General features: G+C 35.9%; 1 protein-coding gene across 3 annotated transcripts in view; it reads right to left on the reverse strand.

The window, feature by feature from the left end:
* LOC117111833 (cytochrome P450 2U1-like) overlaps positions 1 to 12187 on the reverse strand; it is a 27059-nt gene that overhangs the window by 12661 nt on the left and 2211 nt on the right. Inside the window, exon 1 of one of the 3 annotated variants that reach the window (XM_033254835.1) lies at positions 1704 to 2002. The exons of 1 other annotated variant lie outside the window; for it this stretch is intronic. The gene's annotated coding sequence lies outside the window, so the exon portion shown is untranslated. Of the gene's footprint in view, positions 1 to 1513; positions 1650 to 1703; positions 2003 to 12187 lie in introns of those variants that run through there. One more of the 3 variants, XM_033254834.1, reaches the window with a different exon arrangement.

The raw sequence follows: 12187 nt of genomic DNA on the forward strand, positions 1-12187 counted from the left end.
GTGTTATTCATTTGCATCTACTAGGCCAAAGAATATAGGCTAGGCCTACGTGTTTGCAAAACTGGATAACCTGAAGAAAAAAAAAATTAAATGTATGGCTCGCTGGCTCGCATGACTCGCACATTGGCTCGCATGCTCGCTGGCTCGCCCTTTGGCACTACTCAATCCAATCAAGTTGCGATTGCCATTCCCTAATATTGTGGTCCAAAAGTATAAATTGTGGATGCCTAAAAATCTCATCTGGCAATCCCCCCCCCCAAGGGGTAAAGCTGGTGTATAAATTCATACCTGTAAATCTTGAAAATGTGCTGCAAAGCAACTACCCCTATTCCAACCCCTCGCAGGGGGATCCAGTCAAGTCGCCCCCTACAAAGTCTCCCCCTTGTCAAGTCTTCCCCTAGCAAAGTCGCCCCTTATTAACCAAGTCGCCCCCTTAACCAAGTCGCCCCTTTGATTAATATTGAATAGGCCTATTATTATTATTAACTAACCTTTGAAACTTATTTAGAACTTATCTAGGCCTAGGAGAGAGCAAGCTAGAGGCCGGTGTAGGACCGGTTCGGCCATGAACAAGTTCGGCCGGAATACTGTATGGAACGCCAACTAGGCGTACGTGTGTGTGTGTGTGTGTGTGTGTGTGTGTGTGTGTGTGGGTGTGTGTGTGCTGTCTCTTATACACATCTAGATGTGGGTGGGTGGGAGTGTGTGTGTGTGTGTGTGTGTGTGTGTGTGGTTAATCTATTGGTGCTCAGTATCCATTATTTCGTGTTTTTGTTAGGTCTTCTACGTTGCCAAATAATTCATGTGGTTTTAAGGAAATCCTGGCATTATTATGCTGCCATTAGTTTGCTAAAACAACAGTGGATTTTACTTAAGTTTGTGTAAGTCCCGTGTAAGTTAATAATTAATTATTTAGAAGGCATATATTTCGTTTTATCTATTTAAAACAAACGAATGCACGTTATATATGCAATCATCTTTAAGCTGAAAATTAATTAATGTGATTTTAAGCAATTCTACGGCATTAATACTGCGATGAGTTTGCGAACAAATCAGTGGATTTTATTAGGTTTGTGCAAGTTAATACATGTTTTAAGATTCATATATTTCGTTTTATCTACTTGAAACAAACGAACAGTGGATTTTATTGGGTTTGTGTAAGTTTATAATACAGCTTTAAGATTCATAAAATAGGCCCTATTTCGCTTTATCTATTTGAAACAAACGAATTTATAAGTTGATAATCAAAACAAAGGATTTTATTATTTTCATATAGTGTCGATGTATATTTTTATATTGAAGAAGAGGAAGAAGAAAAGAAGAATGTTGATAATGTTAATATACTGCCAAATTTTATTATATTTTTCGTAGTTTTTTTATTAAAGCTTACAGTATTTAATGCTTCATGTTTCGTTGTATATTATTTCTAGGCCTATACGTTCCTAAATGAATGATTGATTGATTGATCGATTGATTGAAAGCAGAATGTATATAAACGCCACAAAAAACTCACATTATTGATGCCCCGTCCGGCAGCACTCAAAATTTCCGACTGACGCTGACGACCGACGCTGTTTTTATTTTCATTGATGTTGTGTAATATTTTAGAAAAAAAAAAACAACATGAAATACATCGCCCTAAAATCAAGAACTTTAACTGTAAACGCCCTTCATTGAGAAGATAACAATAGAAATACACGTACCCGTTGTTACGCTTGCATTAGATAGGGCAAAGCATGTCCATTCATACAGAACAAGTGTGCAGTGTCTGCCGATTGATGAATCACCTAATGCGAATGCATCAACTGATTAAAAGTTCAACCTGGTTTAACGAGCAATAATACTGTTATAACACACAACAGAGGTTAATGATCAGTCAATGTGTGTATTACGCTTATGTAAAATAATTAATAAAAAAAACACGTCGTAAAGGCCATGGCCACAAACCCTACATTATAGGGTTTGTATAGGCGAACAACTCGGGGAAGGAACAACTACATTTCTGAACCATTGCACATGTACGTACAGTTACCATGTACAGAGTTCAAGCCAGTCGGCTATTTTCAGCATTTGACATTATTTCCTTGTCTTCGATAACATTCCTGAATTGGCAACGTACAAAGACTTCGTCTCCGATTGAATTGGCGGCGTACATGTGTCTTTATTCTCCCAAGAGTATCATTGGACCCTACTTGTGGGAACGTTTCCCATGAATTAATTGTTACTAGGCAACTTAGTACTGGCAGTTTGATACCTATTTAAAGCAATTTGTTTCCATTCATGCCTACAGTAGATTTAATTATTAATTAATTAATTATTTAAATACGGTAACCAGTCAGTCCCTTTTATCTAGAACGTATATTCGTCTTGCAATAGGTACGCTTGTTTAATCGTACATATATAATTATAATGCAGGATTAATTAATTATATTATATACTTTATTCCAAGATACAAATCAACTTTCTTGATAAGTTACAGCTATAGTTAAATTAAATTTCTTCCAAGCAATAAAGTTTCAATATTTTTCAGGATAAAATAAATGTAAAACACTTCTTTAACTAAAAATTATGCTATTAAAACTACTCCAAAAAACAATCAATCTTAATAATAATGTACAAAATTAGATATTTAAACGGTATTGTGTTCTTCTAAGTAGAAGTAAAAAAAAACAATACATTTTTATTTATACTCTTTATTTCAGAAATTCGATTTTATTACAGATGATTTCTCTGTACAGTATACCCCCTAACCTGCGGCCAACATTGCACTGTGATATCTAATTCACGCATTGGTTACATGTACACTACTCGGCATTCCATACAATAACCCTTATTTGGGCATTGAATATCTTACGGCCGAACAAGTGCACAGCCGAACCGGACGTCATAGCTCTCTCCTAGGCCTAGATAAGTTCTAAGTAACGGTTTCAAAGGTAAGTTAATAATAATAATATTCAATATTAGTCAAGGGGGCGAATTGGTTAGAGGGAGACTTGGTTAGGGGGCCACTTTGCTAGGGGAAGATTTTGCTAGGGGCGCGACTTGACGGGGGTGACTTGACAAGGGGGCGACTTTGTAAGGGGCGACTTTACAAGGGGGCGACTGGTATTCCATGCAGGGACAGGGGTGTCTAAAAACTAAGATCTAGAAAACTAAGACATAAGATATCTTAGTTTCCTAGTGTTACGTATATGAGTCAGTTTATGTGTTTGCTGCCCTCATGAATTGGTACTCCGCCCTCAAGCAAAGAGTATAAAACTGCAAGAGGTCCGACTGCCGGGGATTCTTTGGAACGCAATCCTATTTAAAAAAGTACTACCCAAAAGGGGCGTGGCCTTTAAAAGAACGTAAAGTGCGTTCATATCGAACGCATGGTGCGCGTCTATGCTGAAATTCGAAACGCGGCACGCGTTAGATACGAACCCCTTTTACGTTCTTATGAAGGACACGCCCCTTCGTGGGAGTAGTTTTTAACGTTCCATTGCCTGTATACAAAATAAGGGCAGTCGGACCTCTTGCAGTTTTATACTCTTTGCCTCAAGGCAGAGATGGCTTCAACATGGTGTCTACACATAACAAAGCCAATGTGTGGTATGCACGTTTCTTGTTGTTGATGTTGTGAACCCAAACGGTTGTCTACATCGCATCATTTCAACCAAACAGTATAACATGGTGGCAGCTTGGGATAAAGATCGACGACGGAAACTGTGATTTTTGTTGATTTTGTTGTGAGCTGATCCAGTGATTGATGTGCACGGTGCGGTTGAATCCAGATGGGTCACATCGTCATAGCACTCGGTGCGTAAGCCTCGAAGATCAGTGTATCGCATGAGAACATTATCAACATAGGAAGTACTATTGGATGTTGGAAAAAATAATATAATGGCGAAATTGAATCAGCATGAGCCCTTAAACATTAAAGGCAATTTAGCAGAAAATTGGAAAAAGTTCAAACAGCGGTTCCAACTATATTCAGTTGCGTCTGGTATGAACAAGAAAGCAACACAAACGCCACTACCGTTGCATGTCATTGGCGCTCCACCATTACAAATATATAATGCATTCACGTTTGAAAATGATGCTGACTTTCTGTAGCTAAACCTACAGAAAGTCTCAGAGAAATTTGAGCAGTATTGTAACCTGAAACGTAAAATTACCTTTTGAGAGACATAAATTCTTTACAAGAAAGCAGCATGCAGGTGGAAATACTGACCAGTATGTCACAGAATTGAAAAACATGTGAATTTGATAACCTAATGCAGTCGCTCATAAAAGATGTGACTACCGAATACTGTATACGGTATTTGTAACACAAGTCTACAAGAAAAGCTGTTACGAGAAGAGAACTTAGACTTGGATAAAACGATAAAAATATGCAAAGCGAATGAGATCGCAAAAAGCATAAGTAAGCAATTTGAAAAAGCAGTTGCAGTAAAGGTAGACAGAGTAGGCATTTCAATGACTGGTACTGGTAGCAGTGATGGCGTAGAGAAAAAGAAAAATCCCTGCTACAGATGGGCACGAGTTCATGACTATGGAAAATGTCCAGCATATGGACAGAATTGTAATGCCTGTGGAGGAAGGAATCACTTCAGCATAGCATGCAGGAGCAAAACTCAAACTACAAGGAAGACTAGACTGGACAAACAAGCAAGATACAAAAGGAAACCAGCAAGGAAAATGCACACAATGATGATGAGTGAACAACAAGATGACAGTGATGATGAACTTATTTTCTCTACCATAAAAATAGACAGTGTAAACAATGGGAATGAAAATAATGAACACAGTATTAGAATAATGAGGACACTAAACTATATATACTGAAGTAAGAGTAGACTTAAGAAATAACAGGAAATGTTTCTTAAATGTTAAGTTTGATACTGGTGCAGAGGGAATTATTTTGCCACTTAGCCTATTTAAATAAATGTTCCCGAAATTAATTAAGAATGATCTGCCTGACAAATGTTAAGATGTCTAAAACTAGGATAACTGCATATAATGCAACTACAATAGAACATTATGGCTATATACCTTGTACCACAAATAACTTAACATGCAATGCAAAGCTTTTCATAGCAGATTCCAAAGGTCCAGCGATCATGAGACTTCCAACCTTGAAGAAGTATATCATTCAGTTTAATTGTGAAATGAATCTAAATGAAACTGAGGTACACAATGATGAGGTGATCACAGATTTTGATGATCTTAAAAGGAAGTACCCAGACAGATTCAAAGGCACACTGAAAGGTAACCCACTAAAACTAATCATTGATGAAAATGTGGCTCCTATAATACATGCGCCTAGAACTTGCCCTTTTGCAATAATAGATGATATAAAGAAGGAGTTAAAGTAATTACAAGAGTGGAAGAACCTACTAACTGGGTAAATAGCATACACAAAAACCCAATGAGTGTTGGAGAATTTGCTTAGACCCCAAAGACTTAAACACAGCACTAAAAAGAACCTACCATCACACCCCAACCCTAGAAGAAGTCATGCAAAACATTAGTGGTAATACAGTATTTTCGAAACTTGATTCGAGGCATGGGTATTGGTCGGTAGTTTTAGACAAAGAATCAAGTTATTTGACAACATTTATAACACCAGGCTTCGGGAGATATACATTTTTACGACTCCCCTTAATAGTTAAAATGTTTCACAGGACATCTTCCAAGCACGAATGGACCAAATAATTGAAAAATGTCCAGGTGTGACCGGTATATCTGATAATGTTGCGGTACATAGTAAAAACGAAAAAGAACATGATAAAAACTTGATGCGGGTCGCTCGAGAACATGCTTTAGTGTTTAATCCGGGCAAATGTGAAAAAAAAAATCAAAAAATCACACATTAAATTCTTTGGCATGATTTTTGACCAAAATGGCGCTCATGCTGATCCCAGCCGCATAGAAGCAATCAAACGAATGTCGGCTCCTACAAATGTAAAGGAAATCCAAGACTTCCTCGGTATAGCTACATGAGCATGTTTTGTCCTAACTTGTCCGAAAAGACAGCATCCCTACGAGATCTTTAAAAAAAGATAAACTATTTGAATGGCGGACTCTCAAACAAAACTTATGAAAGCATAAAAGATGACATTTGTAAACAAGTAACACTTACTAATTTTGACCCAACAGAAGAAGTAACACTACAGGTGGATGCATCGTTAAAAGCATTGGGTCTGCCTATACTCCAAGAAGAAGAGGTAGTCACATTTAAAAATAAAGCTCTCACAGAAACAGAGCAGAGATACGCCAATATAGAAAGGGACTTACTGGCAGTAGTTAATGGTGTAGAAAAGTTTCACACTTATGTGTATGGTAAAAGCTTCACTGTAGAAAGCCATCACAAACCATTAGAAATAATCCACCAAAAAAACCTAATGAGTGCACCACCTAGGCTGCAACGGCTTTTATTGAGATTAAAAGGGTATGATATGAAAATAAAGTACAAACCCGGTCGAGAAATGTTACTGGCCAATGGGCTCTCAAGACGGATGTCTGAAAATACATGCCCTAAAAATACTGAAATAGAAAAAGGAATTAAAATAGCCCAGGTTATTTCACAAAAGACAAAACAGAACAGCTAAAACAAAACACACAAGATGATCCCACTCTAAACAAATTAATGGAAATAATACACAAGGGCTGGACTGAAAAATTGAAAAAGCTCCCCACAAATCTTGGACCATACTATTCATGTAGTGATGAGCTAACTGTCGAAAATGGAATTATCTGGAAAGGGAGTAGAATAATAGTACCTGAATCCATGAGGCAAGACATGTTGCATCAAATTCACTAAACTCACCAAGGCACAACCAAATGTCAACTACTAACAAAAACAGCAGTGTACTGGCCTAACATAAACAATGATATAGAATCATGGTAAGAAGATGCGCAGCATGCCAAGAGCTAAAAAATGACCAAACTAGAGAACCTATGATACAAAGACCACTACCAAAACGAGAATGGCAAATAATCGCCACTGATATCTTCCACATCAATGATGAAGAGTATCTACTCGTTGCTGATTATTATACCAAGTATCAAATTGTAAAACTAATTCCATCCGGCAAATTGAACAGTGGAACTGTGATAATTATGATGAAAGAAATTCTGGCCGAGTTCGGTCTAGCAGATAAAAAAATAAGTAAAAAGTCAGGCTCCGGAGGGAAAACATTTTTTGATATGTTGTAGAACTGATTTTTCTATTAAGACAGAAAAAAGTAGTTTGATCAAAAACTGAGCAACGGTGAATGAGATACAGATTTTTGAATATTTAAAAACTGGGGGAAATGGGCGGTTACACCCCTTTTCCCCCAGTTTTTAAATATTAAAAAAATCTCATTCACCGTTCCCCAGTTTTTCGTCAAACAACTTTTTTCTGTCTTAGAAAAATCAGTTCTACAACTAGTCAAATTTTTTTTTCCTCCGGAGTCTGACTATAATGAACCACACTATTCTAGCGCAAAATTTAAAGAGTTCAGCAAAGAACGGAAATTTAAACACACTACAATAAGTCCTCACAACCACCAAAGCAATTGCTTTATTGAAAGGCATGTTCAAAAGGAAAAAGGCACAATAAGAAAGGCCCCCCCCCCCCACTTTTTGGCAAACAATATATGTCTGGAGATTTTTGTATGATCGGAAAGAAATGCAAGAAAAGGAGAAGGATGGGAAAGAGAATGTTTATCCAGTACCCGATGAGTTACATTTTCTCGCGATTCACATTGGCGGATTTGGGGGAGGGGGTTCATGGGTCCTGACCCCTCCCTTGGGCAACAAAAAAAAGGGGAAAAGAAAAGAATTCTAGACCTACCTTTTCAGAACCCGTGAGCTGATTTTTTTTTTTTTTTTTTATTACAATTTTGAAGAAAATAAAAGTCATTAAAACACACTTCAAGTGTCGGGAAAGCTCATTTCCCGCCATCCAGGAATCAAAAATTTCCCAGGGGAGAACCCCCGGATCACCCTTTCTTTTTGGGATTTATCGATTCATGGAAAAAAGAATACGCATGCAACTACTCATTTGTTTATGTATATGCCCCTATGTATACACATAAAATAAAAAATGAGAAAAAATTACCTGACTTTTTTCAAGAGGGGAAAACCTTGAATTTTGAAGAACTTTAAAAGTCATTAAAAGACATTTCAGAAGTCAGGAAAGCTCATTTCCCGCCATCTAGAAATCGAAATTTTCCCGGGGGAAGAACCTTAACCTCCCTTTTCTCTTTGAGTTCATTTATTCATTATAATAATTTTCAAAGGGGGAAACCTTAAATTTTGAAGAACTTGAAATTAAAAGACACCTAAAAAGTCGGTAAAACTCATTTCCCGCCTTCTAGGAATCAAAATTTTTCCAGACCCCCTTTCTTTTGGGGATTCATCGGTTCATAGAAAATTCTTTAATTTTTATGTATGTATACACACATAAGGGCTATTTACTGTAATTACTGTAATAACAATGGGAAAAAATTACCTGACCGTTTTCAAGAGGGGGAAAACCTTGAATTTCGAAGAACAAAGTCATTAGACACCTACAGTAGCTCGAAAGTCGATAAAGGGCATTTCCCGCCATCTAGAAATCAAAATTTTCCCGGGGGAGGAAAGTTGACCCCACCACCTAGATTTGATTCCAGATCTGCATGATTCATATTCACATTCATCTTATAAGTGGGCCCCCCCCCCCCACTATGGAAATGTTCCGCCGGCCCTGCTACACATAGGCCATGGGGTGAAGCTCAAAAGACGTCTAGAAAACGAATTCCGTTCCGATTTTTTCATTATAAAAAATTTAGGCCTACAATAGTTAAGTAATATGTCTTGAATCAAATATAGAAAGTTCGACCAAAATATCTTCTGCAATTTCCTTACGACCGCATTTGATGATCTCCATTAAACTATGCCTACTATATTATTTAAAATATACAATTTTAATTGATGAGATTAATTTTTACGTGAACATAATAATTCATACTTAAACAATATATTAAATTTAAATGTAAATATAATGACATTAACGAATAAATAACAATAATTAAACGTGTACATAGTATCTATCACTACTACAATAACAAAATTAATATTTTTCAATCTTATAATCAATTTTATATAGCCGGAGTTAGTTTCGACCTAGGCAAATCTTTGTCAAAAAGGTACACTTTCTCCATCAAAAGGCTTTTTCTATGAATGCAATGACCTGTTTGAAGCACCAACTCCTGTAGACCAAACCCAGTACCGTTACGATTTTCAATCGTATGGGAAATCCACTCACGAAGCTAAGTGGGGTAGGCCTGCACAGTCAGCACCATTTTTTTAAAGAATATTTTTAATACATTGTACAATGTGTCTGGGTAAGGTACTGACGGGACTACACTACACTTGGTAATGATAACTTATCATTGCTATCGATTTCGTGTCGATGTAACGACGATAGCAAACAGGGTGGAAGTCTTATCCATAGAGCTATTAAACAAATTATTCTTATTATATCTCTATGGTCTTATCACATCCTCGTAATCGTATGTCTTTCCCTCATCCATTCCAACCAAGAGGCACATCCTAGCCTAGTTAAGACACAAGTTTGTCAGCTATAGTTCGGTTATGACTGTCTAAAACTATCCATAATTTGTTACAAGTAACAATCTTCAAGAATCTGGTTGCTGTAACTAGAATTGGAATTTCATTAGCAATTTCTTTGCGGTGAAAACAACACTTTATTACAACACCAGCACACTGTCCGCCGCTAGTCGCCATGTTGTTGTTTACTGTTGTTGGCTGTACCACAACACGTGAAGTTATTGTAACAAAATCAATTTAATGGTAGTCTAAAAAATATTATTCTGTAATTAAAATACAAATTATATCTAATTATAATTTTTAAATTTGTTTTTTAAGCATTAATACGAAGTTCGCAAATAATAAACTACGTATCAAAAATACAATTATTCGAACGAGTACAGTGACGTTTACAAAATGTCGTGTGCTAATCTAGCGCAAAGAACTTTCAATTTCGTAAGTTTAAACGTCATTTTCTCGTATTTGCAGAAGTTCTGACGGTCGAATTTTTTTTTGGTGCTTTTAAATATTATTATAATAATTATCATAATGAGTGAAAGTATTAGGAAAATTTCGGAACGGGACTGAACGTTAGGATTTTCACCCCATGGCCTAACACCGATGTATAGTAGGATAGTAGAACAGGCAGAGTATTTAAACAACCAACAAAGTTGGATATGTAAATGTTAATGCCTGGGATCCGGATGTAGTTTAAGATTTTTGCATTTTTATATTATGTGATTTTGTTAAAACATTGTTAAAATATTCAGTATGAGATATGTTGACACATATGGATAGTGATCCATAACTGAAATGATTATTATAAATGATACGTTAATATGAATGTGATTAGTAATGATGTTGGTTAAAGGTGTAATGCAAAATGAGAGGTTGAATATGTAATCTAACTGTTCTATCATAATATAGACACTTTAAAAAAGAGAGATGTTATATGAGTCAGTTTATGTGCAGAGATGGCTTCAACCTCTGGTGTCTGTACACATGACACAGCCAATGTGTAGTATGCATGTTTCTTGTTGTTGATCTTAATAAACGGTTGTCTACATCGTATTATTACAACCAAAGAGTATAACATTAGATCTAGAAAACTAAGACATCTTACTTTTCTAGATCTAGCAAACTAAGATATCTTACTTTTCTAGATCTAGAAAACTATGATATCTTACTTTTCTAGATCTAGAAAACTAAGATTTTTAATGATGGTTTGTACCATTATATCATGAGGTATTTTGATTTTAAAGCAATACAATAAGTTTATACCATTATCTCTAAGTGGGGTTCACTTTTTACTAAGGAATTTAAAAGTAATCTAGTCATTGATTTTGCTGTACAGGCCATTCGGCATACTTTTAATTGAATTAATGGAAATTCTACAGGTTGGATTAATTCATTAGATTGTTCTCTATGGATTGTTAAACATTCTAGATAGTCATTAAGTCATATGTTGGCCTTGATTACGTACCCTTCTAAAGTCTACCTTTTTATAGTGAATTTTGGCATGGGTGAATTTTATCAATGATGCTTTTGCCAACCTTTCCCCCATTTTACCGATGTTGACAAGTAAATCAATGGTTAGGGACACATATATAAAAAGTCATTAGAATATGAAATCAAATTTATATTTAAAAAATATAAATTTGGGAAAAATCAGAATTTTCCCAAAGTGAGGAGGGAATGGGTGATAAAGTAACACATTTTATAAAAACACTGAGGCTGAAATTGCTTAAAAATTAAGAACAAAATAAGAACAAATTGAGGCTGAGGTAAAATTTCAAATGAGGTTTATATTTTTAAAAACCAAAATATTATATCTGTACATTATGGGAGTAGGTGTGACTGTAATACCCTCTATAGCCTGAAATCTGTCAAAAAATAAGAACACTGAGCCAGGGCAAAATTTTACTGGTTCTTATAAAAAAAAAAGTGTATATTTTAATTCAGCTGGGTGACAAGAATGTAATGAGTACCATACCAATTGGAGTGACAAAGCAAGGAAATTATAAATTTATTATTCAGATGGTTATTTATTGAAAATTTATAGTACACTTTTTTAGATGCCTATTTCTAATTTCTCAGTTTGTTAGGTTTAATTTACTACTGGTCTCATCCTACCTCCTCTACTCATCCTTATGTTTATCCATTTTTATTTGATCATTTACAGTAGGTACCTTGGTAGGGCCAGTCCAACAAAGAGGGCAATGAAATATGGGATTTGAGATAGATGGTCAAAGTCACAGAGAGCATGTCATTTATTTAAATTAGATGTTATTGTAATTTAGTAATAACAGTGTTCAAATTCCTCTACTGTCTACATTTCAATTGTACAGTGGTATCTGCATTACCCAGCTTGTTGTTTCTAGGTACTATCACATATTATGAAGGCTATTTCCTAATCTATATAGGCCTAATAACAAACACAAATACATCCATACGCCCCAAAAAATACTCATGCTTCCCCAATCCCTCTCTCCCCCCTAAAAATGTCACACTTTAAGTAGTTAAAAATCACATAAAATTACAGTTTTTTGCGAGCTAACGTCCCTCACAAATCATGAAACCTCCCTCCCGTCACCCATCAGCCCCCACCACCCAATTTCAATACTCC

The sequence above is a fragment of the Anneissia japonica genome, unplaced genomic scaffold (genome assembly GCF_011630105.1).
Source record: "Anneissia japonica isolate Jap-2015-1 unplaced genomic scaffold, ASM1163010v1 scaffold1203_len951721_cov167, whole genome shotgun sequence".
NCBI classification, from domain to species: Eukaryota; Metazoa; Echinodermata; class Crinoidea; order Comatulida; family Comatulidae; genus Anneissia; species Anneissia japonica.